This window comes from Lactuca virosa, chromosome 5, assembly GCF_052849685.1.
Source record: "Lactuca virosa cultivar CGN04683 chromosome 5, Lactuca_virosa_CGN04683_v6, whole genome shotgun sequence".
NCBI classification, from domain to species: Eukaryota; Viridiplantae; Streptophyta; class Magnoliopsida; order Asterales; family Asteraceae; genus Lactuca; species Lactuca virosa.
This window is the reverse complement of record NC_136430.1, coordinates 299574299-299586408: the sequence shown is the minus strand read 5'-3', so window position 1 is coordinate 299586408 and position 12110 is coordinate 299574299.

Here is a 12110-nt window from a genome sequence, read left to right as displayed (position 1 = left end):
AAAACATTATTTCCAAAGCTGTCTACAACCGACACGGTTTCATATACACCATTACAAGGTAATGCTTTAAAATAAAGAACACCATTATAAAAAGCATTAATACCACCACATTCATTATCAAATGCAAAAGTAAATCCTTTTTTATACAAACCATGAAAAGAAATAATATTTCTCGCCATTTCAGATGAGTAACAGCATTTATTCAAATCTAATGTTAACCCACTACTAAGCAATAAATAATAACTTCCAATCCTGGTGATAGGTGAAACTTTCCTATTCCCCATGATCAAGTTTATCTTCCTGTCCTCCACATCCTCACTTCTTTTTAGGCCCTGCAAATCAGAACAAATGTGAACTCCACACCCTGTATCAAGGACCCAAGAATTAGTATGTGGTGATTTTTTAGACAATATAGTGTAAATACCTGCATGGGTGGGTTTCACTTTCCCATCCTTAAGATCCTGCAAGTACTTGGGGCAGCTTCGCTTCCAGTGCCCTTTTTCCTGACAGTAGAAACATTGTGCATCCTTTTGGTTGGAAGAGGGAGTGGCAGAACCTCCTTTGGTTCCGCTCGAAGAGGAGCCATCAAGAGCCATCAATAGTCATCAAGAGACTTTCAAAGGGGTCTTCCTCTTTTTCCCTTTACCTTGCCTGATTGCCAAAACAGGGGCGGTGGTAGGAGTGGTAACAACATTCTTACATTTGAGACTACTTTCAGCAGTCCTCAAAAGTCCTTGAAGTTTTCTAAGTGTGACCTCCTCCTTGTTCATATGATAGGTCATGCAGAACTGATCATAACAGGAGGGCAAGGACTGTAGAAAGATATCTATTGCTAACTCCTCATCAAAGTTCACATTCAGCTTTAGCAAACGGTCCACGAATCTTTGCATTTTCTGCAGGTGGCCCGTAATAGACTCTCCATCCTTCATTTTTGTTGTTATCATGGAGGTGATGATTTCATACCTTTCCTGACGAGCACTCTGATGGTATCTTTCCTAATCCAATCATTGAAATTAGTCGCATCAAAGATGACCCTCCCACAAAGATTCATGAGAGAAAAGGAGCCAGTAGGGTTTGAGCCAGAAGCATTGTAGGAAGACATCTGAAAAGGAAGAAAGACTAGTTTAGATTAGATAAAGAGTCCTTAATAAGACACCCAAATGAAATATTAAGGCTAGGACCCAACACAATATTTTATAACTTGGAAGATGGATGCCGTAATCCAAGCTACAAAATATCTGAAGGTAGGTAAATGACGATTTACAAATTTCCACCATGAAAAACTAAATAGATTATTAGGTTTTAATTGGATTGAAACTCCTAGATCTTTTGAGATTCATTGAACAATTCAATGGCATGTTTAAATCTCGATTATGCCCTTCAATTTTGTGACTGGGATACCGAGGATCACAAACAAGGTGTGAATAACCATGCAAATTAACTTGGTACTCTTAATCTTATCACCTAACCGATGTTCCCGTTAACCACACACGCTACACCGATCTATGATAAACCTTAAGCCACCCTTTGCCACCCTTGTTAGTCCAAGTTAGTGTGCCGGTTAACCACACACGCTCCACTAACGACTTAGCAAGTGCAAAGTGTAATTTCATGGGTTAGCATCAATTTCACATTTTCCTAAAGTAACTAAGATTGGGAATTTATAAAAGGTTTAGTTACTTTATATTTATCATAATACTTTTAATGAGAATTATAGTCCTTGTCCTACCCGTTTGGCTAACGACCCTCCACCAGTCAAGGAAGCGGTGGGTGAGAGTGGACACCCATTAAGCTGCCATTTTATAGGCAACAACCTTATACCCCCCTTATAGACCGGCTTCATGAATGAGGCCTACTAACGGTAAGATTGACTTGATCTTATACATATATATATATATATATATATATATATATATATATATATATATATATATATATATATATATATATATATATATATATAATCTTATAATATTATAAAATATAAGGGTTGAATATTAAACTTTTAAAATTCTAGGGTTTGGAATTAAAGTATTAATGTGTGACTTTACAAATTCCAAAACTTGAGGGCAAGTTTTGAAACTATTCAAAACCTTTCATTTCTATAACTTATGACTTTTAATGATTTTAATGGAAAAGACTTTTGGAATTCCATAACTTGAGGACAAGTTATGGAGTCCATTAAAAAGCATTTAGATCAACAATTAAACTAACAAGCATGTCAAATAATTTCTATGATCTAACAAAACTCATAAGCATGCATAATTCATATCAACAATTTTCAAGAATCATATGAACTTAATATAAAAATTGAAACTTTGACAATTATCTTTGAAATTGGATAAGCACAATCATTACTACATCAAAAACAGGTTTAACAATCTAAAAACAATTTAGAGTAATGATCCTAGTCCAATTCCAGCATTAAAACTCGAAATTCTGCACTCAGGGCGTCTTACTCGTCGATTGCATGAACCAACTCGACGAGTTGGATGAATTTTCACATGGACTCATCGAGTCCCCCTAATGGACTCGGCGAGTTCACTGAACATCGAGCAGAAAATTAATTTTTAAGCAAGTAGCATCAAGTATAATTGAAAACTAGCCTAGTCTCTGATACCACTGTTAGGTTTTGAGCATTCTAACACTCCTATGGTGTGCATGCAACGCTAGAAACCTTGGATCTATGTTTTCTCTATTATACATGCAAACTTTCTTTTTTCCAAGGTTTCATCCTAACTAGAATATGATGGGGTATATGTAATATGAAAACTAGTATAATGACATACCTTTCTTGTAGCTTTAATTCCTTAAGACTTTGTGAGCCTAGCACCCCAAATGTGATGCCTCAAATGCTTCACACAACACCACCAACAATTGGAATAACTTGAGAGAAGATACTATTGCACCAAAATTGGCTAGCCCTCACTTGTGTATCCTTAAGTGCCGATTTTGCTAGGACGAGGCTTCATTATATAGTGTGCACATTAGGGTGACACCATGTAACTCATGCCTTTCCACATTCCTCATGATCCATGGGTTTTAACCTCCATGAAGTATCCATGGGTCACCACATGGGTTTAGCCGAACATGAAGAACTATGGATCATAAGCCCACTATATAAGAATGAATGATTTACCAAACCAATCCTCATTTATATAATTAGTCTCTTTTGATCACAAAATTAATTCCAAACTAATTCTTGATCAATACTAATTAAATAATTCATACTAATATATTAGAACTTATAATATATTAATAAATCATAAATATCCTTTTCTCACAAAAGTCTATCCAAATTGTTCCGATGCCATGCAACCCAAATGGACCATGCCAAATCGGGTCAAGTACATACAAAATATAGTTATGGACTTAGACACCTTATCCAACAGCCACTTCTCCATAATCTCCATGATCCCCTCCTTGACGGTACCGAAAATCATCGGGGTAGTGTCAAGGATGCCACGTGTAACTTCAGACACGATAAGATCACGCACCCTCTCATCCATCGGCTCTGCACTAGAGTCTAAACCCGATCCTGAACCTAATCCCGAACCTGAACTTCATCGTGTATTCATCACCATCCTCAACTAAAAATACAACATAAAAAGCAATCAATAAGGAATTTCGAAGGGATTCCTCCCTACCGGACTCCTTTAAGCTTCCAGGTCTGTCTTTGTTTCGGGTACATGTCATGTGCTTTCGGTAGTACGGGCCTAATAGTTGCACCTGATCTCACATCGATTTGGAAGGAGAACAAAGCATTTCCTTATAAGGGGTGTGGATGCCTTCCTTATCACAATGCGTTTTAAAGCCTTGAGGGCAACAGATCCCATAAGAACTTTGCAGTTAAGCGTGCCCGGGCGAGAGCAATCTTGGGATGGGTGACCCCCTGGGAAGTTTTCGCGCCGGGAGCCAAAAGCGGACAATATTATGATACGTGCCAGAGGGGGATATTACGAATGGTATCACAGTTGGGGAATGAGTCGATGTGTTTGACGGGGATGTTGAACCCTATAATGGGGGTGAAGGTGGGTTGCACCTGATCCCACGTCGATTTGGAAGGAGAACGAAGCATTTTCTTATAAGGGGTGTGGGTTCATTACCACAACATGTTTTAAATCCGTGAGGGCAGCAGATCCCATAAGAACTCTGCAGTTAAGCGTGCCCAGGTGAGAGCAATCCAGGGATGGGTGACCCCCTGAGAAGTTTTCATGCCGGGAGCCCAAAGCGGACAATATTATGATACGTGCCAAAGGGGGATATTACAGTAGGCAAAAACCATGCGTAAATCTGAGTCTATATGGAAAAGTTATGAAGAAAACAAGAAAATATCTAACAAGAGACTTCCACGGCCGTGGAAATCAAGCCATGAATTTCCACGGGCCATGTTTTCATGTCTGCGCACACAAAAAAACTCGATTTTTTTTCAAAATAACACCCTACTTTGCATGGTTCTCGAAGAACCTTTTCCAAATCACTTTGCACCATTTATTTTGGTTCTCACACATGTTTAGTAGCTGTTTTATCATCTTAAAACACTCCACTTAATCCATTAAGTGCTCATTGAAACTTTTAACATCATATAAATCCTCAAATCCCATAAGAAGGGTTAACATGTCCATTGATCAATTGGGCATTCTAAAACTTACAAATCCTGTTCCCAACTTATTGAACACATAAATGAATGTTTTCAAGTACAAAAAACCTTCATTAATTTCATTGTAAGTACATAAACTAACCATGAAATCCTCAATTCCATTCCATGTATCCCAAATTGCCCTTTAGGCTAAAACAATCACTAGAACCACTTATAGATCAAGAGATCCTTCATGTTTGTGTTCCAATTCCATCTGTAAAGTGTCAATTCATATCATGAATGTTATTCACCTCTTAGATGTCAATCAACATGTAGTTATCCCCATATTTCCCAAAATGCCCTTTTGGCCAATTATTCCATAAATTCAACTATAGGCCACTCAAGCCTTCATGTTCTTGCATTCAAATCATGTTATTAGTATAAATTCATGTTTATGAGTATCATATACTCATCAAATGTTCACATACCAATACTTCCATTGTTTTCATCATAATTTCTCCCAAAACCATCTAAAACCCATGTTTATGCTTGATTCTACCATCATGGATGAATTTGAGAATTCCAACTGGATTTATTGTCATTATACACCATCTTGGTCATTAAATCCATTCCAATTTAACATATAAACAAGAAATCCCTAATTTGCATTTCTATGGCTCATGAGGGCTTTTCACCTAAATCCTCAAATCTATTAGTGCGGTGATTTGATTGAGATTGGGATCATCAAAAAAACTCTAGGGATGTTATAAAACCAAACCCTAATCCTTAAATGAGATAAAAATCGTATATAACTCCAATCCATGGATGAAACTCGAATTATACACTAAGGGAGGAAGAAAATATACCTTAAACCACTTGATTTCTTCATAACTTACACCAAATGAACAAAGAAAGCTTAAGATTCAATCCTTGGGTTTTTTGTATGCTTCAATCACCATTTCATAGTCTCCTTTCCTATCTCGACGTTCTCCCTTGGCTGGAAATGAAGAGACTGCACATTTATTTTCAAATTTTTCACACTTGGTCCATCTAATTTGCTCATTTTGTCCAAAACTCACTAAACCTTAATATTTGTGGTTTAACTCAAGTTTTGATATAATAAGTCCTTCCTTATACATTTTATAATATTGGTAGTCCCTTCCATTGAGTCAACCCTTTTGGTCCACATACTTTCTCAATTTGGCACTTTTGGCCCTTTAACTTTTTAAATGTTACTATTTTCACTTCTCTTTTTCCAAACTTCATACCACTAATGATATGATTAATCTTTGATGATTTATTTATTTAATTTATTAATTTAAGAACCTAGTCATAAATTTTCGGATGTTATAGCTTTCACTATTGAAGATTCATCTACTAACACTTCTACACCATTACGAACGGTTGATACGGATAGAGATAGTGAAGAAACAAAATATGAAGCTGGTACATTTCACACTTCACCATGAAAGGATCCTAATGTCGAATTGAATTCTGAAGAGATAAGTATTCATGGTGTCACTGGGAACACATCTAATATGGATCCAAACATCGATTCTGATGAATCTATTCCAACTTCTATCCCTGAAAAGACTCAAGTCACACCACCTGGAGTTAATCTTTTTAAGTCCAATATGGAGGAGGGTATTACTTCAAACATCACTAAGAACGTATCTAATACAAACTCAAAAGTAAATAAGAGTGAAGGGATTTCGACATCATCTCTCGATACTTCAGTTGTTACACCACCACTACCACCACCAACATCTATGATCATTCCTACGTATGTTGTTCCTGATGTGTCTCCAACCTTTCAAGAAGTTATGCTAGAGCCTATTTCTGCTTTGTTTTCATCTCAATCAACTGAACCAGAGTGAACTATTAACGAAGAAGAAGATGATGATGATATGATGGTTGAGTTTTCTGATTTGGATTTTGATCATGAAGAAGATAATGTTCCTGATAATGATATCATGTTTGGTAAACAATTCAAGATTCTCAATTCTAAGTTGAATTCAATTCCTCAAATTTTTAAATGATGGTGTTGGTAAGTCTGTTTTTAGTGGGGTCAAGGTCTAATACCTATTAAAGTCTCAAGAGTCGAGGACTAAGGCTTTAATTCAAGGTGTCGATAAGAGTATTGATGAGAGGTTGGTTACTTATTCTCGCACTTTTAATGGTGAACTTACGAAGTGAGAGGCATGTGTTATTTGAGAATCTGGTGACTACTTCAAGAGATTATATCAAGTTGAAGATAAAGGAGTTTTGTGACTTGTTCTCTAAAGAACACCAAGAACACACACTATTTCTTTAGACCGTCAACACCTCCTTCAAGCTTCAAAACATAAGTATTCTTCCATATACTAGTTATCCTATAGAAGCTCATAACTTACAACATTGAAAACAACCATTTCAAAGAAAAATAAGGGTTTACGGCCATGAGCATCTCCCTTGGACGTAAACTCCTATGAAGAACACCATTTGCCGTAAACTCCCCTTGGCCGTAAATATCAAAGGTTTGGCCGTAAACTCCAATGAGTGGCTGTAAACTCCATCTGATTCAATCACATGTGATTGTAACATTTCAATCTAAGTGATTCATAGTCCCTAAGAGGGTTTCTTAGCATAATTAGTTGTTTAAACACTAATTATATTCATATATGTGTCATTATATGCTATTAGGATCTGTTTGTCCTCAAGATTTCACTTGACACTTAGCATCCTACATCGACCTCACATTTGAATAACTTACTACAGGTGAGTTCATACCCCTGTATTTTCATAATTTTTACTGTTTGGGGGGAGGGGGGGGGGGAGAATACAAGTCTAACACAAAGATTTTGTGTTATAAACAAATGGTTTCAAATATCTTATTAAAAATAGATTTCATTATCAAATGGTTTTCAATATTTGTATCAAAGTGACATCAAGTCACCAAAATGTATTTGAATTTATTAAACTTCTTTTAAATGTTTTATAAACTTATATTTTCCTCCAAAAATCATACTAGTATATATATATATATATATATATATATATATATATATATATATATATATATAAGATTTAAAAGACTTAGGACTGATAACCTACTTTTGTTCCTTTTCCTTGTTTGGATGTAGGATTATAAACATCAGTTATTTATCCGAGTGTCATTTAAATTTTACTTATATATAAGTGTATATGTATACAAGTATAAAAGTTAGTTCATTAAGTTTCAATTACCCTTTGTAACATGTTGAGCAAGGGGTTACATTCATGAATACACGGTATCAATACAGAAAATACATATAAATTATAATAGGTATAATTTATGATTCACAGAACATTAACTCATGATTCAAATATACTAAAGTACATTGTTTTACAAGAACAAGGGTTTGATTCAAAACTAATCATGGTTATACATCTTTCAGATACATGTTAAGCATACTAATTCAAGAACATGCAGTCAGTCAATTATTTCAGAATGATTGGGTTTTTCATGACTATTATACATGTAACGTTTATATGTTTTTATGAGCCAAGTAGTACAGGTTGTTTAATTCATTTAAACAACATAGTTAAGTCCTGACATTATAACCAGAGTCTCCAGCCGGGGATCGAAACAATGTGTGTATAGATCTATATTGGGATTGACAAACCCGCACTCGGACTGCTAGCTACAGTCAGGCATACACGCCTGTGAGTGACAAATTGTTATCAACAGCTTTCAGCGCATTCATAGCGTTGGATCAGGCCATCTAGTCAGTATGGTTATAATAACTCATATAAAAGATATTAACAATACGTTAGTATATAATTAACTAAACTTAAGTACATTTTCAAAGTACTAGTTTACAAGATACAGTTTACAGTATTACATTACAGTTTACAATAACAGTTGATGAAATCAGACATACTCTCAGATACAAGTTTGCAAAAGGATTACAAATACAGAATATTGGTTTACAAATAGAACAGTTTTATGTAACAAAAACTACTTTTCATATACCGCAAAAAATATAGGATTTTCTGGAAAAAATTACATATTCAAGAAACTGAAAACGTTCTTTCAAACATAAATACTTATGCACTCACTCAACTTTATGTTGATACTCTCCTTTCAAATTACTTGTATTCTCAGGGAACCAGTAGACAGGTACTCCCCGAGCTTTTGAGAAGATGGAGCTATTTATGTCATGTCTTCTTCTTTTTTATAACTATTTGGTTTCAGTATACTATGATGAAACACATGTAAATACTTATACTTTTAAAATATAGTGGTTGTTTGTACTCTGATTACTATAATGCATGTGTTGTGATACTACAAATGAAGTCCTCCACCCCCGGACGTTTCCGCCGTCTGGTTTGGGGGTTTGACACAACTGGTGGGATGAAGTGGGTCATGCATTAGGAGCAGAGGCTGTAGAGGCCATGACCTCGTCTGATTTTGTTTCTAGATTCAGAGTAGAGTTTGCACCTGTTATTAAGGTGAAATAGTTGGCGAGATATTTTCAGGACCCTCTCCTTACAACAAAGATTGTGGCGGTGATCACCGCCAAATTCATGGAGAGGGATCTGTTGTTTTTGCAGTATATAGAAGATGAGGAGATAAAGAAGACGACATATCATGATATGATGATGACATTAGGGAGTTGTTAGCATTTCGGGATTCATGACTTTAGAGGATATGATTGACAAGGCCTTGGAGCGAGAGATTGAGTTGGAGCATCGAGCGAAGCGGAAGCCAACTTAGGTTCAGGCAGCTGAGGGCACAACAAAGAGTCCCAAGACTTTTTATTTATGATATATAGGCCAGCAGGGTCGGGGTCGTTGTTGCAAGCGCGATAAATCATGCAATGGAGTTTGCCGATCAGTAGGTGCGGGTTGTTATATATGCGGCAATACCAATCATATTAGTTGAGATTGACCTTAGGATCGGGTCTGATTTGCTTTCATTGCAATCAGACAGGCCACAAGAAGGCCAACTGTCTGAGGTTATCAGGAGGAGCGGTGGTGGAATCATCGTGGACTACCCATTGGAGGTAGAGATTGCTAATGATCGTACCATGAGTGCTCCAAGGATTCATCATGGCTGTGTTCTTGAGTTATTCCATGAGAAGTATTTGATTGACCTAGTCCCTATTCCTCTACGTGGGACAAAGATTATTATAGGTATGGATTGGTTGAGTCAGAATGGGGATATGATTGATTGTAAGAATCATCTGGTGAGAGTTCAAACCCCAAGTGGGGGAGAACTGGTTATTCATGGCGAGGGCACTCAATAACAATCGACTTTTTGCTAAGTTGCGAGGGATAGGAGGTATCTACAGCAGGGATACTCTGGGTTTTTGGCTTATGTTATGGATACATGGGTTGTAGAGAGGAATATTGTGGATAGCGTACCCATCGTTCAAGATTTCCTAAATATGTTTCATGAGGCATTTTTGGGAGTGCCTCTCTTGAGGCAGGTAGACTTTCGGATTGATTTCATTCTAGGTGCGGCTCCGATAGTCAAGGCACCATATCAACTAGTACCTCCAGAGATGCAAGAGGCTTTAGACAAGGGATTTATCTATTTGTGAAAAAGAATGAAGGGTCTCACCGCATGTGTATCTATTATAGGGAGCTGAACAAGTTAACAGTGAAGAACCGTTAGCCACTTCCGAGGATCGACGATTTCTTTGATCAGCTTCATGGTGCATCTTGGTTCTCCAACATTGATTTGAGGTATGGGTATCATCAAATGAGGGTCAGGGAAGAGGGTGTGCAAATACGACATTCATGATTCGTTATAGCCATTACAAGTTTGTGGTGATGCCTTTCGGGCTCACCAACGCACCAGCAGCTTTCATTGACCTCATGAACCGAGTGTGCAGACCGATGTTGGATCGATCAATGTTTATGTTCATTGATGATATCTTGGTCAATTCTAATATCAAGGAGCATCATGAGGAGCATCTGAGAGAGGTTCTTGAGACTTTGAGGATGGAGAAACGTTTTTCCAATTTCTCCAAATATGAGTTTTGGTTGCCCGAGGCTCAGTTCTTGGGCCATCTCGTTAAGCAGAATGGCGTTACTTGTATGGGGTCTGATGTACTGTCTACACAGATCACAAGAGTCTAAGATATTTGATGGATCAGCTGAACCTGGACATGAGGCAGTGTAGATGGTTGGATGTGGTGAAGGATTATGATTGTGAGATCTTGTATCATCCTAGGAAGGCCAATGTAGTGGTCGATGCTCTGAATCGCAAGACGACTAGTACTCCTATCAGAGACCTATGTCTGAGGATGGTCATCCCTACACCATTGTTATATTTGATCAAGGAGAGCAAGTAGAGGAATTGAAGAAGGAGATTTGGAAGAAAGAGAGGATCATGGGTCATATTCCTTTATTTTCCAGAGACGGTCAAGGTTTGTTGACTTAGTGCGACAATGTATGGGTTCTTGTTTCTGGAGGGGTTAGGAAGACTTTGTTCGATCCACCCAGAGGCCAAGAAGATGTTAGATATTGGAGACTGAGTTATTGGTGGCCATGTATGTAGAGCGAGATAGTGTGGTATGTAAGAGCGATGCTTAACTTGTCGGAAATTCAAGGCTGAACATCAGAGATCCCACGACGAGATGCAGCCATTACCCATTCCTATATGGAAATGGGAGGAGCATCGAGGATTGGAGAGGAGAGGTGGAAGAAAAGGCTCGGGATGAATTTAGGAGTCTTTGTGTGAGCCGTATGCAGTGAGAGTCGCACGTACGGTAACGAGGGGGGTTCGCGTCTATACGTGTAGTGTGGTGGTTGGGCCTACCCACCTTATTTGTTCCATGATCTATGGGTCTACTGGAGCTACCCACTTTGATCAATTAGCCAAGATTTTGACTGGATACGAAATCACTGGTGCTCGATCTAGTGGTATATTTATGGGGATTCTCTCTATCGTTGTAGGATCCCTATTCAAGATCACTGCAGTTCCTTTTCGGGCGGCTGTAGGACGGACGGCCGCCTATAGGTGGTAGGGTAGGGGGTGGTACCGCTCAGATTGTGGCCAATCTTCCTAACCGCGCGCGGGCCGGGCTTAGAGCGCGTGAAACTTATCACTACCTCGTAAGGGCATTGAGACCATAGCATGTTACACGAAAGCGCCGCTTTCTCTGTAGTACTGTCACACAGCTGCCCGCCTAGAAGAGTCACTCGCTCTGTAGTGTTGTCACACAAGATAAGCATGCCGCCCGCCTACTGGCCGGGCGAATCTAAGTTCTCTTCCGGTCAACTTTCCACCCAGTCAAGTGCAAAAAAACACAGTGAAATCACGCAACGCACGCTGCTGGTGTGCTTCCTGCTCGCGAGGAAAGAAAGAAGAGCGACAAGGTTAAGTTCAGATTTGACTATTTGCAGCATGGGAGCAGATTACCCAAAAAATACCTGGGAACAATGAAAAAACAAAAAAAGATATCTCGGTAACGAAAACTATAGGGGCTGTATTGGCGAGATCCAACGGTGAACAGCTGCCCAAAAGAAAAATCGCCTGGAAGTCCGAGGACCTTTAGTA